This window comes from Carassius carassius, chromosome 8 (genome assembly GCF_963082965.1).
Source record: "Carassius carassius chromosome 8, fCarCar2.1, whole genome shotgun sequence".
In the NCBI taxonomy this organism is placed as follows: Eukaryota; Metazoa; Chordata; class Actinopteri; order Cypriniformes; family Cyprinidae; genus Carassius; species Carassius carassius.
The window spans coordinates 35,509,371-35,530,271 of NC_081762.1; the positions used below are offsets into that span (position 1 = coordinate 35,509,371).

The 20,901-nt window shown below is 44.6% G+C and overlaps 11 non-coding genes across 11 annotated transcripts; 5 read left to right on the forward strand and 6 right to left on the reverse strand.

The window, feature by feature from the left end:
* Positions 1-883: 883 nt before the first annotated feature.
* trnag-ucc (transfer RNA glycine (anticodon UCC)) lies at positions 884-955 on the forward strand. The gene has a single exon. It is a non-coding gene; the product is annotated as a tRNA-Gly (tRNA).
* A 2,866-nt stretch (positions 956-3,821) lies between these two features.
* Positions 3,822-3,893, forward strand: trnag-ucc (transfer RNA glycine (anticodon UCC)). The gene has a single exon. It is a non-coding gene; the product is annotated as a tRNA-Gly (tRNA).
* A 103-nt stretch (positions 3,894-3,996) lies between these two features.
* trnad-guc (transfer RNA aspartic acid (anticodon GUC)) lies at positions 3,997-4,068 on the reverse strand. Its single transcript has one exon. It is a non-coding gene; the product is annotated as a tRNA-Asp (tRNA).
* A 1,229-nt stretch (positions 4,069-5,297) lies between these two features.
* trnag-ucc (transfer RNA glycine (anticodon UCC)) lies at positions 5,298-5,369 on the forward strand. Its single transcript has one exon. It is a non-coding gene; the product is annotated as a tRNA-Gly (tRNA).
* Positions 5,370-5,472: 103 nt separating this feature from the next.
* trnad-guc (transfer RNA aspartic acid (anticodon GUC)) lies at positions 5,473-5,544 on the reverse strand. Its single transcript has one exon. It is a non-coding gene; the product is annotated as a tRNA-Asp (tRNA).
* A 1,229-nt stretch (positions 5,545-6,773) lies between these two features.
* Positions 6,774-6,845, forward strand: trnag-ucc (transfer RNA glycine (anticodon UCC)). Its single transcript has one exon. It is a non-coding gene; the product is annotated as a tRNA-Gly (tRNA).
* Positions 6,846-9,712: 2,867 nt separating this feature from the next.
* trnag-ucc (transfer RNA glycine (anticodon UCC)) lies at positions 9,713-9,784 on the forward strand. The gene has a single exon. It is a non-coding gene; the product is annotated as a tRNA-Gly (tRNA).
* Positions 9,785-9,887: 103 nt separating this feature from the next.
* trnad-guc (transfer RNA aspartic acid (anticodon GUC)) lies at positions 9,888-9,959 on the reverse strand. The gene has a single exon. It is a non-coding gene; the product is annotated as a tRNA-Asp (tRNA).
* A 1,401-nt stretch (positions 9,960-11,360) lies between these two features.
* Positions 11,361-11,432, reverse strand: trnad-guc (transfer RNA aspartic acid (anticodon GUC)). Its single transcript has one exon. It is a non-coding gene; the product is annotated as a tRNA-Asp (tRNA).
* Positions 11,433-12,838: 1,406 nt separating this feature from the next.
* On the reverse strand, positions 12,839-12,910 carry trnad-guc (transfer RNA aspartic acid (anticodon GUC)). Its single transcript has one exon. It is a non-coding gene; the product is annotated as a tRNA-Asp (tRNA).
* Positions 12,911-13,792: 882 nt separating this feature from the next.
* On the reverse strand, positions 13,793-13,864 carry trnag-ucc (transfer RNA glycine (anticodon UCC)). The gene has a single exon. It is a non-coding gene; the product is annotated as a tRNA-Gly (tRNA).
* Between the last annotated feature and the right edge of the window lie 7,037 nt (positions 13,865-20,901).

Sequence of the window (20,901 nt, forward strand, 5' to 3'; positions counted from 1 at the left end):
TTAAATAGTATCTGTGCAATAATTTTCAATCAAGTCAACGATATCGCTGTACATGAAGTGTCCCCAGCTATGCCTGCCAGAGGCGACAGAGGCAAGGAACCAAAACTCGATCGGTGAAAAAATGGAGAAAAAACCCGGTGAGAAACCAGGCTCAGTCGGGGAGACAGTTCTCCTCTGGTCAGAAGAAACCAGCAAATCAGCTCCAGGCTGCAGAAAAGTCAGACTGTGCAGAAGAATCATCTGTTTCCTGTGGTCTTGTCCTGGTGGTCGTCTAAGACAAGGTCTTTACAGGGGATCTGTATCTGGGGCTCATCTAGTTGTCCCGGTCTCCGCTGTGTTTCAGGGCCATAGAGGTCCTTTCTAGGTGTTGATCCACCATCTTGTCTGGATACTGACTGGATCCGGGTGACTGAAGCGGCCCACTGATCTGGATACAGAATGGATCTGGTGGCTACGATGACCTCGGAATAAGGGATTTCTTTAAAAGACTCTTTTATTCATATAAGATTTTCTCCAACTTTTCAGATGGAGGCATGAGAAAGAGATTGCCTTGATTGGGCTTGTGGTTATTGGTGGACCGAGGACAGAGCTACAACAAAATGCAATAGCAGAATCAATTTGGCCGTCCGCCAACACGCTGCAGGAGGGCGTGCCACTGGTCATCGTCTGTATTTGCACTCTCTGCGTTTGCGCTGTCAGCACTTAGTGTTTATTTAGCTGGCATGGGAAGGCAGCACTTTCTTGTACGTGACGGGAAGCAAACTCTGGAAGGCTCTCTTTAGTGACGGGTCCAAACAAAGATCTCATCAGCTCCTCTAGCCCTATCGGCGACTCGTGCACTCCGAGCCTTCTTAACGACGGCGCAAGTGGCTGACTGCTGACTGCGTTGGTGGTATAGTGGTGAGCATAGCTGCCTTCCAAGCAGTTGACCCGGGTTCGATTCCCGGCCAACGCATGTCCTTTGGCTCGGGCTGATGTCGAAGCAGACCTCCTTCTGTGACCTGTGGCTCCTCCCAAAACTTTTGGATGGATCGTTCAGAAGCCGAAAAGAGGTAGCTCTCCCCGTCGGGGAATCAAACCACGGTCTTCCGCGTGACAGGCGGAGATACTGTCCACTATACTAACGAGGAGCTGTGCATGTTGCTGTTTCTCCCCCAACCGACGCTACTGCACCGACATAACTGAACAATGCATGGCTTTTTCTGACGCTGACACAGCCCTAGCACCGTCAAATTCCGGATGGACCCATCATTAGCTAAAGTGGCATTACATTTGGAACACTACCCGTTGCAGGGGTCATTGTTTGGACTCTTTTTTTTTTTTTTTTTTTTTTTTAAATAGTGCTTTAAACAAAAAGGATTGTGTCAATGCAACTGAACAACATTAATTAGGAACACAGTGCGTCAATAAAGCAAAATGACAGTTAAAGGCATTTCGTCATTGAAATCGATGATGTCATCATTCAGCTAAGTTCAGTTTAAATAGTATCTGTGCAATAATTTTCAATCAAGTCAACGATATCGCTGTACATGAAGTGTCCCCAGCTATGCCTGCCAGAGGCGACAGAGGCAAGGAACCAAAACTCGATCGGTGAAAAAATGGAGAAAAAACCCGGTGAGAAACCAGGCTCAGTCGGGGAGACAGTTCTCCTCTGGTCAGAAGAAACCAGCAAATCAGCTCCAGGCTGCAGAAAAGTTCGACTGTGCAGAAGAATCATCTGTTTCCTGTGGTCTTGTCCTGGTGGTCGTCTAAGACAAGGTCTTTACAGGGGATCTGTAGCTGGGGCTCATCTAGTTGTCCCGGTCTCCGCTGTGTTTCAGGGCCATAGAGGTCCTTTCTAGGTGTTGATCCACCATCTTGTCTGGATACTGACTGGATCCGGGTGACTGAAGCGGCCCACTGATCTGGATACAGAATGGATCTGGTGGCTACGGTGACCTCGGAATAAGGGATTTCTTTAAAAGACTCTTTTATTCATATAAGATTTTCTCCAACTTTTCAGATGGAGGCATGAGAAGGAGATTGCCTTGATTGGGCTTGTGGTTATTGGTGGACCGAGGACAGAGCTACAACAAAATGCAATAGCAGAATCAATTTGGCCGTCCGCCAACACGCTGCAGGAGGGCGTGCCACTGGTCATCGTCTGTATTTGCACTCTCTGCGTTTGCGCTGTCAGCACTTAGTGTTTATTTAGCTGGCATGGGAAGGCAGCACTTTCTTGTACGTGACGGGAAGCAAACTCTGGAAGGCTCTCTTTAGTGACGGGTCCAAACAAAGATCTCATCAGCTCCTCTAGCCCTATCGGCGACTCGTGCACTTCGAGCCTTCTTAACGACGGCGCAAGTGGCTGACTGCTGACTGCGTTGGTGGTATAGTGGTGAGCATAGTTGACCCGGGTTCGATTCCCGGCCAACGCATGTCCTTTGGCTCGGGCTGATGTCGAAGCAGACCTCCTTCTGTGACCTGTGGCTCCTCCCAAAACTTTTGGATGGATCGTTCAGAAGCCGAAAAGAGGTAGCTCTCCCCGTCGGGGAATCGAACCCCGGTCTTCCACGTGACAGGCGGAGATACTGTCCACTATACTAACGAGGAGCTGTGCATGTTGCTGTTTCTCCCCCAACCGACGCTACTGCACTGACATAACTGAACAATGCATGGCTTTTTCTGACGCTGACACAGCCCTAGCACCGTCAAATTCCGGATGGACCCATCATTAGCTAAAGTGGCATTACATTTGGAACACTACCCGTTGCAGGGGTCATTGTTTGGACTCTTTTTTTTTTTTTTTTTTTTTTTAAATAGTGCTTTAAACAAAAAGGATTGTGTCAATGCAACTGAACAACATTAATTAGGAACACAGTGCGTCAATAAAGCAAAATGACAGTTAAAGGCATTTCGTCATTGAAATCGATGATGTCATCATTCAGCTAAGTTCAGTTTAAATAGTATCTGTGCAATAATTTTCAATCAAGTCAACGATATCGCTGTACATGAAGTGTCCCCAGCTATGCCTGCCAGAGGCGACAGAGGCAAGGAACCAAAACTCGATCGGTGAAAAAATGGAGAAAAAACCCGGTGAGAAACCAGGCTCAGTCGGGGAGACAGTTCTCCTCTGGTCAGAAGAAACCAGCAAATCAGCTCCAGGCTGCAGGAAAGTTCGACTGTGCAGAAGAATCATCTGTTTCCTGTGGTCTTGTCCTGGTGGTCGTCTAAGACAAGGTCTTTACAGGGGATCTGTATCTGGGGCTCATCTAGTTGTCCCGGTCTCCGCTGTGTTTCAGGGCCATAGAGGTCCTTTCTAGGTGTTGATCCACCATCTTGTCTGGATACTGACTGGATCCGGGTGACTGAAGCGGCCCACTGATCTGGATACAGAATGGATCTGGTGGCTACGGTGACCTCGGAATAAGGGATTTCTTTAAAAGACTCTTTTATTCATATAAGATTTTCTCCAACTTTTCAGATGGAGGCATGAGAAGGAGATTGCCTTGATTGGGCTTGTGGTTATTGGTGGACCGAGGACAGAGCTACAACAAAATGCAATAGCAGAATCAATTTGGCCGTCCGCCAACACGCTGCAGGAGGGCGTGCCACTGGTCATCGTCTGTATTTGCACTCTCTGCGTTTGCGCTGTCAGCACTTAGTGTTTATTTAGCTGGCATGGGAAGGCAGCACTTTCTTGTACGTGACGGGAAGCAAACTCTGGAAGGCTCTCTTTAGTGACGGGTCCAAACAAAGATCTCATCAGCTCCTCTAGCCCTATCGGCGACTCGTGCACTTCGAGCCTTCTTAACGACGGCGCAAGTGGCTGACTAATGATTGCGTTGGTGGTATAGTGGTGAGCATAGCTGCCTTCCAAGCAGTTGACCCGGGTTCGATTCCCGGCCAACGCATGTCCTTTGGCTCGGGCTGATGTCGAAGCAGAACTCCTTCTGTGACCTGTGGCTCCTCCCAAAACTTTTGGATGGATCGTTCAGAAGCCGAAAAGAGGTAGCTCTCCCCGTCGGGGAATCGAACCCCGGTCTTCCGCGTGACAGGCGGAGATACTGTCCACTATACTAACGAGGAGCTGTGCATGTTGCTGTTTCTCCCCCAACCGACGCTACTGCACCGACATAACTGAACAATGCATGGCTTTTTCTGACGCTGACACAGCCCTAGCACCGTCAAATTCCGGATGGACCCATCATTAGCTAAAGTGGCATTACATTTGGAACACTACCCGTTGCAGGGGTCATTGTTTGGACTCTTTTTTTTTTTTTTTTTTTTTTTAAATAGTGCTTTAAACAAAAAGGATTGTGTCAATGCAACTGAACAACATTAATTAGGAACACAGTGCGTCAATAAAGCAAAATGACAGTTAAAGGCATTTCGTCATTGAAATCGATGATGTCATCATTCAGCTAAGTTCAGTTTAAATAGTATCTGTGCAATAATTTTCAATCAAGTCAACGATATCGCTGTACATGAAGTGTCCCCAGCTATGCCTGCCAGAGGCGACAGAGGCAAGGAACCAAAACTCGATCGGTGAAAAAATGGAGAAAAAACCCGGTGAGAAACCAGGCTCAGTCGGGGAGACAGTTCTCCTCTGGTCAGAAGAAACCAGCAAATCAGCTCCAGGCTGCAGAAAAGTCAGACTGTGCAGAAGAATCATCTGTTTTCTGTGGTCTTGTCCTGGTGGTCGTCTAAGACAAGGTCTTTACAGGGGATCTGTATCTGGGGCTCATCTAGTTGTCCCGGTCTCCGCTGTGTTTCAGGGCCATAGAGGTCCTTTCTAGGTGTTGATCCACCATCTTGTCTGGATACTGACTGGATCCGGGTGACTGAAGCGGCCCACTGATCTGGATACAGAATGGATCTGGTGGCTACGGTGACCTCGGAATAAGGGATTTCTTTAAAAGACTCTTTTATTCATATAAGATTTTCTCCAACTTTTCAGATGGAGGCATGAGACAGAGATTGCCTTGATTGGGCTTGTGGTTATTGGTGGACCGAGGACAGAGCTACAACAAAATGCAATAGCAGAATCAATTTGGCCGTCCGCCAACACGCTGCAGGAGGGCGTGCCACTGGTCATCGTCTGTATTTGCACTCTCTGCGTTTGCGCTGTCAGCACTTAGTGTTTATTTAGCTGGCATGGGAAGGCAGCACTTTCTTGTACGTGACGGGAAGCAAACTCTGGAAGGCTCTCTTTAGTGACGGGTCCAAACAAAGATCTCATCAGCTCCTCTAGCCCTATCGGCGACTCGTGCACTTCGAGCCTTCTTAACGACGGCGCAAGTGGCTGACTGCTGACTGCGTTGGTGGTATAGTGGTGAGCATAGCTGCCTTCCAAGCAGTTGACCCGGGTTCGATTCCCGGCCAACGCATGTCCTTTGGCTCGGGCTGATGTCGAAGCAGACCTCCTTCTGTGACCTGTGGCTCCTCCCAAAACTTTTGGATGGATCGTTCAGAAGCCGAAAAGAGGTAGCTCTCCCCGTCGGGGAATCGAACCCCGGTCTTCCGCGTGACAGGCGGAGATACTGTCCACTATACTAACGAGGAGCTGTGCATGTTGCTGTTTCTCCCCCAACCGACGCTACTGCACCGACATAACTGAACAATGCATGGCTTTTTCTGACGCTGACACAGCCCTAGCACCGTCAAATTCCGGATGGACCCATCATTAGCTAAAGTGGCATTACATTTGGAACACTACCCGTTGCAGGGGTCATTGTTTGGACTCTTTTTTTTTTTTTTTTTTTTTTTAAATAGTGCTTTAAACAAAAAGGATTGTGTCAATGCAACTGAACAACATTAATTAGGAACACAGTGCGTCAATAAAGCAAAATGACAGTTAAAGGCATTTCGTCATTGAAATCGATGATGTCATCATTCAGCTAAGTTCAGTTTAAATAGTATCTGTGCAATAATTTTCAATCAAGTCAACGATATCGCTGTACATGAAGTGTCCCCAGCTATGCCTGCCAGAGGCGACAGAGGCAAGGAACCAAAACTCGATCGGTGAAAAAATGGAGAAAAAACCCGGTGAGAAACCAGGCTCAGTCGGGGAGACAGTTCTCCTCTGGTCAGAAGAAACCAGCAAATCAGCTCCAGGCTGCAGAAAAGTTCGACTGTGCAGAAGAATCATCTGTTTCCTGTGGTCTTGTCCTGGTGGTCGTCTAAGACAAGGTCTTTACAGGGGATCTGTATCTGGGGCTCATCTAGTTGTCCCGGTCTCCGCTGTGTTTCAGGGCCATAGAGGTCCTTTCTAGGTGTTGATCCACCATCTTGTCTGGATACTGACTGGATCCGGGTGACTGAAGCGGCCCACTGATCTGGATACAGAATGGATCTGGTGGCTACGGTGACCTCGGAATAAGGGATTTCTTTAAAAGACTCTTTTATTCATATAAGATTTTCTCCAACTTTTCAGATGGAGGCATGAGAAGGAGATTGCCTTGATTGGGCTTGTGGTTATTGGTGGACCGAGGACAGAGCTACAACAAAATGCAATAGCAGAATCAATTTGGCCGTCCGCCAACACGCTGCAGGAGGGCGTGCCACTGGTCATCGTCTGTATTTGCACTCTCTGCGTTTGCGCTGTCAGCACTTAGTGTTTATTTAGCTGGCATGGGAAGGCAGCACTTTCTTGTACGTGACGGGAAGCAAACTCTGGAAGGCTCTCTTTAGTGACGGGTCCAAACAAAGATCTCATCAGCTCCTCTAGCCCTATCGGCGACTCGTGCACTTCGAGCCTTCTTAACGACGGCGCAAGTGGCTGACTGCTGACTGCGTTGGTGGTATAGTGGTGAGCATAGCTGCCTTCCAAGCAGTTGACCCGGGTTCGATTCCCGGCCAACGCATGTCCTTTGGCTCGGGCTGATGTCGAAGCAGAACTCCTTCTGTGACCTGTGGCTCCTCCCAAAACTTTTGGATGGATCGTTCAGAAGCCGAAAAGAGGTAGCTCTACCCGTCGGGGAATCGAACCCCGGTCTTCCGCGTGACAGGCGGAGATACTGTCCACTATACTAACGAGGAGCTGTGCATGTTGCTGTTTCTCCCCCAACCGACGCTACTGCACCGACATAACTGAACAATGCATGGCTTTTTCTGACGCTGACACAGCCCTAGCACCGTCAAATTCCGGATGGACCCATCATTAGCTAAAGTGGCATTACATTTGGAACACTACCCGTTGCAGGGGTCATTGTTTGAACTCTTTTTTTTTTTTTTTTTTTTTTTAAATAGTGCTTTAAACAAAAAGGATTGTGTCAATGCAACTGAACAACATTAATTAGGAACACAGTGCGTCAATAAAGCAAAATGACAGTTAAAGGCATTTCGTCATTGAAATCGATGATGTCATCATTCAGCTAAGTTCAGTTTAAATAGTATCTGTGCAATAATTTTCAATCAAGTCAACGATATCGCTGTACATGAAGTGTCCCCAGCTATGCCTGCCAGAGGCGACAGAGGCAAGGAACCAAAACTCGATCGGTGAAAAAATGGAGAAAAAACCCGGTGAGAAACCAGGCTCAGTCGGGGAGACAGTTCTCCTCTGGTCAGAAGAAACCAGCAAATCAGCTCCAGGCTGCAGAAAAGTTCGACTGTGCAGAAGAATCATCTGTTTCCTGTGGTCTTGTCCTGGTGGTCGTCTAAGACAAGGTCTTTACAGGGGATCTGTATCTGGGGCTCATCTAGTTGTCCCGGTCTCCGCTGTGTTTCAGGGCCATAGAGGTCCTTTCTAGGTGTTGATCCACCATCTTGTCTGGATACTGACTGGATCCGGGTGACTGAAGCGGCCCACTGATCTGGATACAGAATGGATCTGGTGGCTACGGTGACCTCGGAATAAGGGATTTCTTTAAAAGACTCTTTTATTCATATAAGATTTTCTCCAACTTTTCAGATGGAGGCATGAGAAGGAGATTGCCTTGATTGGGCTTGTGGTTATTGGTGGACCGAGGACAGAGCTACAACAAAATGCAATAGCAGAATCAATTTGGCCGTCCGCCAACACGCTGCAGGAGGGCGTGCCACTGGTCATCGTCTGTATTTGCACTCTCTGCGTTTGCGCTGTCAGCACTTAGTGTTTATTTAGCTGGCATGGGAAGGCAGCACTTTCTTGTACGTGACGGGAAGCAAACTCTGGAAGGCTCTCTTTAGTGACGGGTCCAAACAAAGATCTCATCAGCTCCTCTAGCCCTATCGGCGACTCGTGCACTTCGAGCCTTCTTAACGACGGCGCAAGTGGCTGACTGCTGACTGCGTTGGTGGTATAGTGGTGAGCATAGTTGACCCGGGTTCGATTCCCGGCCAACGCATGTCCTTTGGCTCGGGCTGATGTCGAAGCAGACCTCCTTCTGTGACCTGTGGCTCCTCCCAAAACTTTTGGATGGATCGTTCAGAAGCCGAAAAGAGGTAGCTCTCCCCGTCGGGGAATCGAACCCCGGTCTTCCGCGTGACAGGCAGAGATACTGTCCACTATACTAACGAGGAGCTGTGCATGTTGCTGTTTCTCCCCCAACCGACGCTACTGCACCGACATAACTGAACAATGCATGGCTTTTTCTGACGCTGACACAGCCCTAGCACCGTCAAATTCCGGATGGACCCATCATTAGCTAAAGTGGCATTACATTTGGAACACTACCCGTTGCAGGGGTCATTGTTTGGACTCTTTTTTTTTTTTTTTTTTTTTTTTTAAATAGTGCTTTAAACAAAAAGGATTGTGTCAATGCAACTGAACAACATTAATTAGGAACACAGTGCGTCAATAAAGCAAAATGACAGTTAAAGGCATTTCGTCATTGAAATCGATGATGTCATCATTCAGCTAAGTTCAGTTTAAATAGTATCTGTGCAATAATTTTCAATCAAGTCAACGATATCGCTGTACATGAAGTGTCCCCAGCTATGCCTGCCAGAGGCGACAGAGGCAAGGAACCAAAACTCGATCGGTGAAAAAATGGAGAAAAAACCCGGTGAGAAACCAGGCTCAGTCGGGGAGACAGTTCTCCTCTGGTCAGAAGAAACCAGCAAATCAGCTCCAGGCTGCAGAAAAGTCAGACTGTGCAGAAGAATCATCTGTTTCCTGTGGTCTTGTCCTGGTGGTCGTCTAAGACAAGGTCTTTACAGGGGATCTGTATCTGGGGCTCATCTAGTTGTCCCGGTCTCCGCTGTGTTTCAGGGCCATAGAGGTCCTTTCTAGGTGTTGATCCACCATCTTGTCTGGATACTGACTGGATCCGGGTGACTGAAGCGGCCCACTGATCTGGATACAGAATGGATCTGGTGGCTACGGTGACCTCGGAATAAGGGATTTCTTTAAAAGACTCTTTTATTCATATAAGATTTTCTCCAACTTTTCAGATGGAGGCATGAGAAAGAGATTGCCTTGATTGGGCTTGTGGTTATTGGTGGACCGAGGACAGAGCTACAACAAAATGCAATAGCAGAATCAATTTGGCCGTCCGCCAACACGCTGCAGGAGGGCGTGCCACTGGTCATCGTCTGTATTTGCACTCTCTGCGTTTGCGCTGTCAGCACTTAGTGTTTATTTAGCTGGCATGGGAAGGCAGCACTTTCTTGTACGTGACGGGAAGCAAACTCTGGAAGGCTCTCTTTAGTGACGGGTCCAAACAAAGATCTCATCAGCTCCTCTAGCCCTATCGGCGACTCGTGCACTTCGAGCCTTCTTAACGACGGCGCAAGTGGCTGACTAATGATTGCGTTGGTGGTATAGTGGTGAGCATAGCTGCCTTCCAAGCAGTTGACCCGGGTTCGATTCCCGGCCAACGCATGTCCTTTGGCTCGGGCTGATGTCGAAGCAGAACTCCTTCTGTGACCTGTGGCTCCTCCCAAAACTTTTGGATGGATCGTTCAGAAGCCGAAAAGAGGTAGCTCTCCCCGTCGGGGAATCGAACCCCGGTCTTCCGCGTGACAGGCGGAGATACTGTCCACTATACTAACGAGGAGCTGTGCATGTTGCTGTTTCTCCCCCAACCGACGCTACTGCACCGACATAACTGAACAATGCATGGCTTTTTCTGACGCTGACACAGCCCTAGCACCGTCAAATTCCGGATGGACCCATCATTAGCTAAAGTGGCATTACATTTGGAACACTACCCGTTGCAGGGGTCATTGTTTGGACTCTTTTTTTTTTTTTTTTTTTTTAATTGCGCTTTAAACAAAAATGATTGTGTCAATGCAACTGAACAACATTAATTAGGAACACAGTGCGTCAATAAAGCAAAATGACAGTTAAAGGCATTTCGTCATTGAAATCGATGATGTCATCATTCAGCTAAGTTCAGTTTAAATAGTATCTGTGCAATAATTTGCAATCAAGTCAACGATATCGCTGTACATGAAGTGTCCCCAGCTATGCCTGCCAGAGGCGACAGAGGCAAGGAACCAAAACTCGATCGGTGAAAAAATGGAGAAAAAACCCGGTGAGAAACCAGGCTCAGTCGGGGAGACAGTTCTCCTCTGGTCAGAAGAAACCAGCAAATCAGCTCCAGGCTGCAGAAAAGTCAGACTGTGCAGAAGAATCATCTGTTTCCTGTGGTCTTGTCCTGGTGGTCGTCTAAGACAAGATCTTTACAGGGGATCTGTATCTGGGGCTCATCTAGTTGTCCCGGTCTCCGCTGTGTTTCAGGGCCATAGAGGTCCTTTCTAGGTGTTGATCCACCATCTTGTCTGGATACTGACTGGATCCGGGTGACTGAAGCGGCCCACTGATCTGGATACAGAATGGATCTGGTGGCTACGGTGACCTCGGAATAAGGGATTTCTTTAAAAGACTCTTTTATTCATATAAGATTTTCTCCAACTTTTCAGATGGAGGCATTAGAAAGAGATTGCCTTGATTGGGCTTGTGGTTATTGGTGGACCGAGGACAGAGCTACATCAAAATGCAATAGCAGAATCAATTTGGCCATCCGCCAACACGCTGCAGGAGGGCGTGCCACTGGTCATCGTCTGTATTTGCACTCTCTGCGTTTGCGCTGTCAGCACTTAGTGTTTATTTAGCTGGCATGGGAAGGCAGCACTTTCTTGTACGTGACGGGAAGCAAACTCTGGAAGGCTCTCTTTAGTGACGGGTCCAAACAAAGATCTCATCAGCTCCTCTAGCCCTATCGGCGACTCGTGCACTTCGAGCCTTCTTAACGACGGCGCAAGTGGCTGACTGCTGACTGCGTTGGTGGTATAGTGGTGAGCATAGCTGCCTTCCAAGCAGTTGACCTGGGTTCGATTCCCGGCCAACGCATGTCCTTTGGCTCGGGCTGATGTCGAAGCAGACCTCCTTCTGTGACCTGTGGCTCCTCCCAAAACTTTTGGATGGATCGTTCAGAAGCCGAAAAGAGGTAGCTCTCCCCGTCGGGGAATCGAACCCCGGTCTTCCGCGTGACAGGCGGAGATACTGTCCACTATACTAACGAGGAGCTGTGCATGTTGCTGTTTCTCCCCCAACCGACGCTACTACACCGACATAACTGAAGAATGCATGGCTTTTTCTGACGCTGACACAGCCCTAGCACCGTCAAATTCCGGATGGACCCATCATTAGCTAAAGTGGCATTACATTTGGAACACTACCCGTTGCAGGAGTCATTGTTTGGACTCTTTTTTTTTTTTTTTTTTTTTTTTTAAATAGTGCTTTAAACAAAAAGGATTGTGTCAATGCAACTGAACAACATTAATTAGGAACACAGTGCGTCAATAAAGCAAAATGACAGTTAAAGGCATTTCGTCATTGAAATCGATGATGTCATCATTCAGCTAAGTTCAGTTTAAATAGTATCTGTGCAATAATTTTCAATCAAGTCAACGATATCGCTGTACATGAAGTGTCCCCAGCTATGCCTGCCAGAGGCGACAGAGGCAAGGAACCAAAACTCGATCGGTGAAAAAATGGAGAAAAAACCCGGTGAGAAACCAGGCTCAGTCGGGGAGACAGTTCTCCTCTGGTCAGAAGAAACCAGCAAATCAGCTCCAGGCTGCAGAAAAGTCAGACTGTGCAGAAGAATCATCTGTTTCCTGTGGTCTTGTCCTGGTGGTCGTCTAAGACAAGGTCTTTACAGGGGATCTGTATCTGGGGCTCATCTAGTTGTCCCGGTCTCCGCTGTGTTTCAGGGCCATAGAGGTCCTTTCTAGGTGTTGATCCACCATCTTGTCTGGATACTGACTGGATCCGGGTGACTGAAGCGGCCCACTGATCTGGATACAGAATGGATCTGGTGGCTACGGTGACCTCGGAATAAGGGATTTCTTTAAAAGACTCTTTTATTCATATAAGATTTTCTCCAACTTTTCAGATGGAGGCATGAGAAAGAGATTGCCTTGATTGGGCTTGTGGTTATTGGTGGACCGAGGACAGAGCTACAACAAAATGCAATAGCAGAATCAATTTGGCCGTCCGCCAACACGCTGCAGGAGGGCGTGCCACTGGTCATCGTCTGTATTTGCACTCCCTGCGTTTGCGCTGTCAGCACTTAGTGTTTATTTAGCTGGCATGGGAAGGCAGCACTTTCTTGTACGTGACGGGAAGCAAACTCTGGAAGGCTCTCTTTAGTGACGGGTCCAAACAAAGATCTCATCAGCTCCTCTAGCCCTATCGGCGACTCGTGCACTTCGAGCCTTCTTAACGACGGCGCAAGTGGCTGACTGCTGACTGCGTTGGTGGGATAGTGGTGAGCATAGCTGCCTTCCAAGCAGTTGACCCGGGTTCGATTCCCGGCCAACGCATGTCCTTTGGCTCGGGCTGATGTCGAAGCAGAACTCCTTCTGTGACCTGTGGCTCCTCCCAAAACTTTTGGATGGATCGTTCAGAAGCCGAAAAGAGGTAGCTCTCCCCGTCGGGGAATCGAACCCCGGTCTTCCGCGTGACAGGCGGAGATACTGTCCACTATACTAACGAGGAGCTGTGCATGTTGCTGTTTCTCCCCCAACCGACGCTACTGCACCGACATAACTGAACAATGCATGGCTTTTTCTGACGCTGACACAGCCCTAGCACCGTCAAATTCCGGATGGACCCATCATTAGCTAAAGTGGCATTACATTTGGAACACTACCCGTTGCAGGGGTCATTGTTTGGACTCTTTTTTTTTTTTTTTTTTTTAAATAGTGCTTTAAACAAAAAGGATTGTGTCAATGCAACTAAACAACATTAATTAGGAAAACAGTGCGTCAATAAAGCAAAATGACAGTTAAAGGCATTTCGTCATTGAAATCGATGATGTCATCATTCAGCTAAGTTCAGTTTAAATAGTATCTGTGCAATAATTTTCAATCAAGTCAACGATATCGCTGTACATGAAGTGTCCCCAGCTATGCCTGCCAGAGGCGACAGAAGCAAGGAACCAAAACTCGATCGGTGAAAAAATAGAGAAAAAAAGCCGGTGAGAAACCAGGCTCAGTCGGGGAGACAGTTCTCCTCTGGTCAGAAGAAACCAGCAAATCAGCTCCAGGCTGCAGAAAAGTCAGACTGTGCAGAAGAATCATCTGTTTCCTGTGGTCTTGTCCTGGTGGTCGTCTAAGACAAGGTCTTTACAGGGGATCTGTATCTGGGGCTCATCTAGTTTTCCCGGTCTCCGCTGTGTTTCAGGGCCATAGAGGTCCTTTCTAGGTGTTGATCCACCATCTTGTCTGGATACTGACTGGATCCGGGTGACTGAAGCGGCCCACTGATCTGGATACAGAATGGATCTGGTGGCTTCTGAACGATCCATCCAAAAGTTTTAGGAGGAGCCACAGGTCACAGAAGGAGTTCTGCTTCGACATCAGCCCGAGCCAAAGGACATGCGTTGGCCGGGAATCGAACCCGGGTCAACTGCTTGGAAGGCAGCTATGCTCACCACTATACCACCAACGCAGTCAGCAACTTTCGCCGTCGTTAAGAAGGCTCGAAGTGCACGAGTCGCCGATAGGGCTAGAGGAGCTGATGAGATCTTTGTTTGGACCCGTCACTAAAGAGAGCCTTCCAGAGTTTGCATCCCGTCACGTACAAGAAAGTGCTGCCTTCCCATGCCAGCTAAATAAACACTAAGTGCTGACAGCGCAAACGCAGAGAGTGCAAATACAGAGGATGACCAGTGGCACGCCCTCCTGCAGCGTGTTGGCGGATGGCCAAATTGATTCTGCTATTGCATTTTGATGTAGCTCTGTCCTCGGTCCACCAATAACCACAAGCCCAATCAAGGCAATCTCTTTCTAATGCCTCCATCTGAAAAGTTGGAGAAAATCTTATATGAATAAAAGAGTCTTTTAAAGAAATCCCTTATTCCGAGGTCACCGTAGCCACCAGATCCATTCTGTATCCAGATCAGTGGGCCGCTTCAGTCACCCGGATCCAGTCAGTATCCAGACAAGATGGTGGATCAACACCTAGAAAGGACCTCTATGGCCCTGAAACAAAGCGGAGACCGGGACAACTAGATGAGCCCCAGATACAGATCCCCTGTAAAGAACTTGTCTTAGACGACCACCAGGACAAGACCACAGGAAACAGATGATTCTTCTGCACAGTCTGACTTTTCTGCAGCCTGGAGCTGATTTGCTGGTTTCTTCTGACCAGAGGAGAACTGTCTCCCCGACTGAGCCTGGTTTCTCATCGGGTTTTTTCTCAATTTTTTCACTGATCGAGTTTGGGTTCCTTGCCTCTGTCGCCTCTGGCAGGCATAGCTGGGGACACTTCATGTACAGCGATATTGTTGACTTGATTGCAAATTATTGCACAGATACTATTTAGTCCAAACAATGACCCCTGCAACGGGTAGTGTTCCAAATGTAATGCCACTTTAGCTAATGATGGGTCCATCCGGAATTTGACGGTGCTAGGGCTGTGTCAGCGTCAGAAAAAGCCATGCGTTGTTCAGTTATGTCGGTGCAGTAGCGTCGGTTGGGGGAGAAACAGCAACATGCACAGCTCCTCGTTAGTATAGTGGACAGTATCTCCGCCTGTCACGCGGAGGCCAGTCGCGGATAGGTGTAGAGCGCTAACTAGCCAATAGCAACGAAGGAAATTCCAGGGAGGCGGGACGAAAAAAATACACAGAATTAGAGGTTCGAATCCCGTCTCGGCCACAAATACCATAAAATGAGTTTGTATTCGTTTTTTCATCTAGATACACTTTAAGTACGATTAACATATAATAGATGAACTTTGTGAACAAAGATAAAAATAAATCTTGTAATAATTGTTCTTTTGTATGGTGTACAAAATGTGCAAAGATCTTAAGAAACATATACATTATAATAGGGAATAGTTATTTTTAATATAGAAAAATGTGAATAATTAAAAAGAACACTTTGATAATGTTTCAGGCCTTTATTTATAAAGATACGTCTATTTATATGTGTATAACTGTACAGAAAACCCATATATATGAAATATAACTAAAACTCACAAAAAAGTAAGTTTTTCATTTTATTTATAGTAAAGTAATATACTTATAAAAATTAAAAGAAAAAATAACAAAAATATATAATAATTAAATAAATATACATAAAATAATCATAGGTTATTAAACAACAGCAACAGATATAATAAAAATAAAGATGTGGAGAACAGAAAAAACAATACAAATATGTTTTATATTAAATAATTATGTATGTTTAATGGTAACAGTTATTAACATTCAGTGTTTACATATCTGAGCAAGTAAATAAAATGTAATATCAATTTAAAAGAAAATCAACAAAATGTATACATTTTTTAATCAATAAAACTTAACACACAGTTCAATACAGTTCAAACAAGGCCACATACTTATAGTATTTTAATTAACAAATTGAAATACATGAAAATATTTAAATGTATAGATTCAACAACAACAACAATAATACAATCTAAAGTTGTGGAGAACACAGAAAAAAAATATATTACACTACCACTTAAATGTTTTTGAACAGTAAGATTTTTAATTCTCACCAAGCCTGCCTTTATTTGGTCCAAAATACAGTAAAAGCAATAATATTGTTGAAAGATTTTTACTACTTAAAATAACTGCTTTCTATTTGAACATATAGTAAAATGTATTTTATTTCTGTGATGCTCCGCTGTATTTTCAGCATCATTTCTCCAGTCTTCAGTGTCACATGATCTTCAGAAATCAGAATAATGATTTACTGATCAAGAAAAAATATTATTATTATTATTATTATCAATATTTTAAACCCCCCAGGGATTCTTTAAATAGAAAGATCCAAAGATCTGCATTTATTTGAAATAAAAAGCTTTCTTAACAATATAGATTGTACCATTCTTTTGGGGGGAAAGAAATGACAGAAATTAATGCCTTTTTTTTTAGCAAGGATGATTTAAATTGATTAAAAGTGATGATAAAGATGAAAAATGTTGATGATGAAAATTAAAAAAAAAATATATATATATATTTCAGATAAATGCTGTTCTTCTGAACTTTCTATTCATGTAAGAAACTGAAAAGATTGTACTCGGCTGTTTTCAACATAACATAACAACAACAGTAATAATAATAATAATAATAAATTTTTCTTGAGCAGTAAATCATCATATTATTCTGATTTCTGAAGATCATGTGACACTGAAGACTGGATGAATGATGCTGAAAATACAGCTGTGCATCACAGAAATAAATTACAGTATATATTCAAATATATAGCCTTCCTGATAATGTTCGGGGTTCAGACACACTCTCTCTGTTTAAATCTAGATTATAAACGCATCTCTTTCGCCAAGCATTCGAATAATGTATCTCTTAAATTGTGAGTGTAGTTGTATCTGATCAAATGTGCATTCTTATTCTTTAGCTTGGGTTAAACTAATTAATTTTACTCTGTTGGAACAGCAGCTATGCTAATGATGTCTCTATATGTGTCTCTGTTTCTGCTGGGATCTTCATCCCGTGGTAACTAGGATTTACACAAGCTCCAGTCTGGATCCAGAACACCTGAGAAGAGATGATGCTGACCCTCAGAGGACCCCAGATGATGCCAACCCTGAATCAATAAACAGAACTAACAAATATTGCTACAAGTGTGACTGCATCATATAATAATTATTAATTATTAATAAAATTAATAATGTTCATCGTCTGGCTGACTACGTCTTGTATGAATTTTTCTACAAATCCTGTCATACGTGCACAAACTGACAGTCACCACTTATAAGCTATTACTAAATATTGTAGAAACATAATTTTCTGTAAAGTTGCTTTGTAACAATTTGTATTGTAAAAAGCGCTATACAAGTAAACTTGAATTGAATTGAATTGAAATAGAAAGCAGCTGATTTAAAATAGTAAGAATATTTAAAATGCTACTGTTTTTGCTGTACTTTGGATAAAATAAAGGCAGGCTTGGTGAGCAGAAGAGATTCTCAAAAAACATTAAAAATCTTACTGCTGAAAAACATTTGACTGGTAAGAGTATTTTAAATAAAATATTTATTTACGGAGTTTAATAATAGCCGTTACTAACATTTAGTGTTTACAAAACTGAGCAAGATAAAATAAAGCAAGTCAATACAATTAATTAACACACTAAAGTACAGTGTAAACAAGGCCAATACTTCTGATGTTTTATTTAACAAATGGAAATCAATTAAATAATTTAAAATTGTAGATTAAACAACAACAGCTACAATAATATTAATAATAATACAATTTGTGGAAGACACAGAAAAAAAAACAAGCCTTCAACCCGTTTAAGAAGATCCTTGCTCCTATGTTGCGTTGCCAAGAGAGGCAGTTCTCAACAGATCTGTCCATCTATGGTCCAACACGAAGACCAGCCGTTCTGAGGGGTCCAGTGTGAGCTGAACGAGGGACGCAGTTATGGCAGATGGTGTGGTGTTCTACAGAAGATTAACAGCATTACTTTATTAAAATATTTGTCTTGGTGTGGTGTGCACATATGAGACAGACAGTTTACACACATAAGTGCCTGTATGAATTATTTATTTACCTGCATCCGGAAGAAACCCTTCCCTTCAGTGTCTGGTGTGATGTTATGGTGGAGTGAGACGGGTGGATGGGTCTTGACACAGCATGCATCATCTTAACATTCCTGAAATATAGATTCAAATTAAATATATCAAATGTATTTTATAATTCATTATATATATATATATATATATATATATATATATATATATATATATTGTACTGTTCTTAGTGTAGTTTATTTTTAGAGCCACTAGATGGTGCTAGTCCATTTATGTTTATTGATGTTGTCAGAGAGAGTAACCTCTGACCTAAATTGCAGTCATCTTGTTTTACTCAGTTGATTCTGATAATCACACGGTTAAAGCAGCTCAATCTCTTCATCATCCTTGCAAACATTTATAGAAGCTTTGTCTGTAAGTATTAATGTGTTTATTAGAAGCTTGTTTTTTCATCTTTTGTTGGAATTAGTGCCAGTAATTTAAGGATGAAACTGATATTAATAGAGACTTTTCAGTACGATGTTACATGCATCTAGATTATTATTGTAACGTTATATATTATGTTCAGTTATACCTTAAGCGAACTGTTACAATTATTAATGTACAGTCTTTGGAAAACTACTTTTTCCTTTTTTCTGTATTACAGTTTTACTCTGTTCCACTTGCATTTGAAGTGGTGGTGTCAATAAATCCATGCTTCAGTTCAACTGTCTTGTGGAAGGAGTCATCTATCTGTCTAGTTGAAGAAGGGGAACTCTTTTACGAGGGCAGAAAAGTAAAAAGACACTTAACGGTGATTGCTGCATCAGTGATTGAGATTTCAAGTCCTGCTTTCATATCAGAATGTCATCGAAAGAGAAACATAGTCTGAAAACCAGATCAGTGACTTCACGATCATCAAGACATTCAAGCAAGTCAGCAGCAAGCGTGGCTGCATTAGAGGCTCGTGCAAAGGCAGAAGCAGCACTGACTAGAGCCACATATGCACAAAAGGAGATAGAAGTGAGAGTGAAGCAAGCTCAAGTGCAAGCTCAGCTTAAAGTAGAGGAGACTCGTTTAGATGCTACACTGAATGCTCTCCATCATGAAAGCGAAGCAGAAGCTGCTGCAGCTGAGGCATTAGTGTTTGAGGCAGCTGCAGATACCGGGGAAATAGAACAGCAATCTGAAAGCAAAGAGCCCCATTCTTCACATGAGTCATTGGAAAGGACTAAGAAATATGTAGAAGATCAGCATAGATATAATAAAGAGATGCAGATACCAAGGCTTCCAGAGAACTCTGTTCCTAATACTGTACACAAGCCGCTAGCTCCATTCTGTGTTGATCAGCCACAGACTGTTTCCTTCAATCAGAATAGTCCTTTTCAGGACTTGCCGGAGAGACAACGTTCTGCTCGTGTTCTCACTCACTCTGAGACACTCCTCAGCTGCCACCCCATGCATACTCAAGCTGAATCAGTCAAGCATGCAGGCGAGATCACATCACAGTTTAAATCCACATTGCATGATGCTTCAGCTCCAAGACACAACATTAAATTGACAAGCCACTCACCCTCAAATCACAATGAGTCCCATACTGCTCACTCAAATGTATTTGAACTCGCAAAGTTCCTGGCTCGCCGTGATCTTTTGACAGGTGGACTCTCAAGGTTTAATGATAAGCCTGAGAACTATTGGGCATGGAAGTCTAGCTTTTGCAATGCTATTGAAGGGCTCGATCTTAAGCCTAGTGAAGAACTCGACCTGCTCATAAAGTGGCTTGGCCCTGATTCTACTGAGCATGCAAGACGCATCAGGTCGGTTCACATCAATTATCCAGACGTTGGCCTCAGCATGGTCTGGAAACGGCTAGAGGAATGTTACGGCTCTGCCGAAGCCATGGAGGCAGCGCTCTTTAACAAACTTGAGCATTTCCCAAAGCTGTCTACCAAGGACCCTCAACGTCTCAGAGAGTTAGGGGACCTACTTCTTGAGCTGCAGGCAGCAAAAGCAGAAGGTTATCTACATGGCTTGACCTTCCTGGATACTGCACGTGGCCTCAGCTCCATATTAGAAAAACTCCCATATAGCCTACAAGAGAAATGGATGTTGCAGGGAACTCGTTATAAACAAGAGAATGGTGTCAGCTTTCCCCCTTTTTCATTCTTCTGCGATTTTATTCATTGTGAGGCCCGCATGAGGAATGATCATAGCTTTAACATGAGTATGCACACTGTTGCACCATCTAAAGGTGAGAGATTCTTCTCAAAGACAATCAGAGCTCCTGTTACAGTTCACAAGACAGAAATAGACAATGCCACACAAAAGGACGAATTTAACAAGACAAGTGACAACCTCAACAGACAATGTCCTATACATAAAAAGCCACATCCCCTCAGAAAGTGTAGAGGTTTTAGGGAAAAGACCTTGCAGGAACGGAAAGCTTACCTCCGAGAGAATTCCATATGCTTTAGATGCTGCTCCTCAACTACACACCAGGCAAAGGACTGTACAGTGTTAATCCAGTGCTCTGAATGCAATAGCGACAAGCATATAGCTGCACTTCACTATGGCCCAGCCCCCTGGTCAAAAAAGGAAGATAACAGCCCCTCTACAAGCTATGGCGGGGAGCAAGAAGAGTTGCCTCCCTCCCCAATCGCTACATCCACCTGCACAGAAGTGTGTGGAGATCACAACAGTGGAAAGTCCTGCTCAAAGATCTGCCTGGTAAATGTGTACCTGGAAGGTGAGCCTCAGAACAAACAAAGGGTTTATGCAATCATAGATGATCAGAGTAATCGATCCCTGGCGAGATCTGCCTTCTTTGAGATGTTTAATGTTGCAGACAATGCATCACCTTACACACTCAGGACGTGTGCCGGTGTCACGGAGGCTGAAGGGCATAGAGCGGAAGGATTTATGGTGGAGTCCTTTGATGGAAAGACATGCCTTGCTCTTCCATCCCTCATTGAATGCAACCTCATCCCAAATAACAGAGCAGAGAT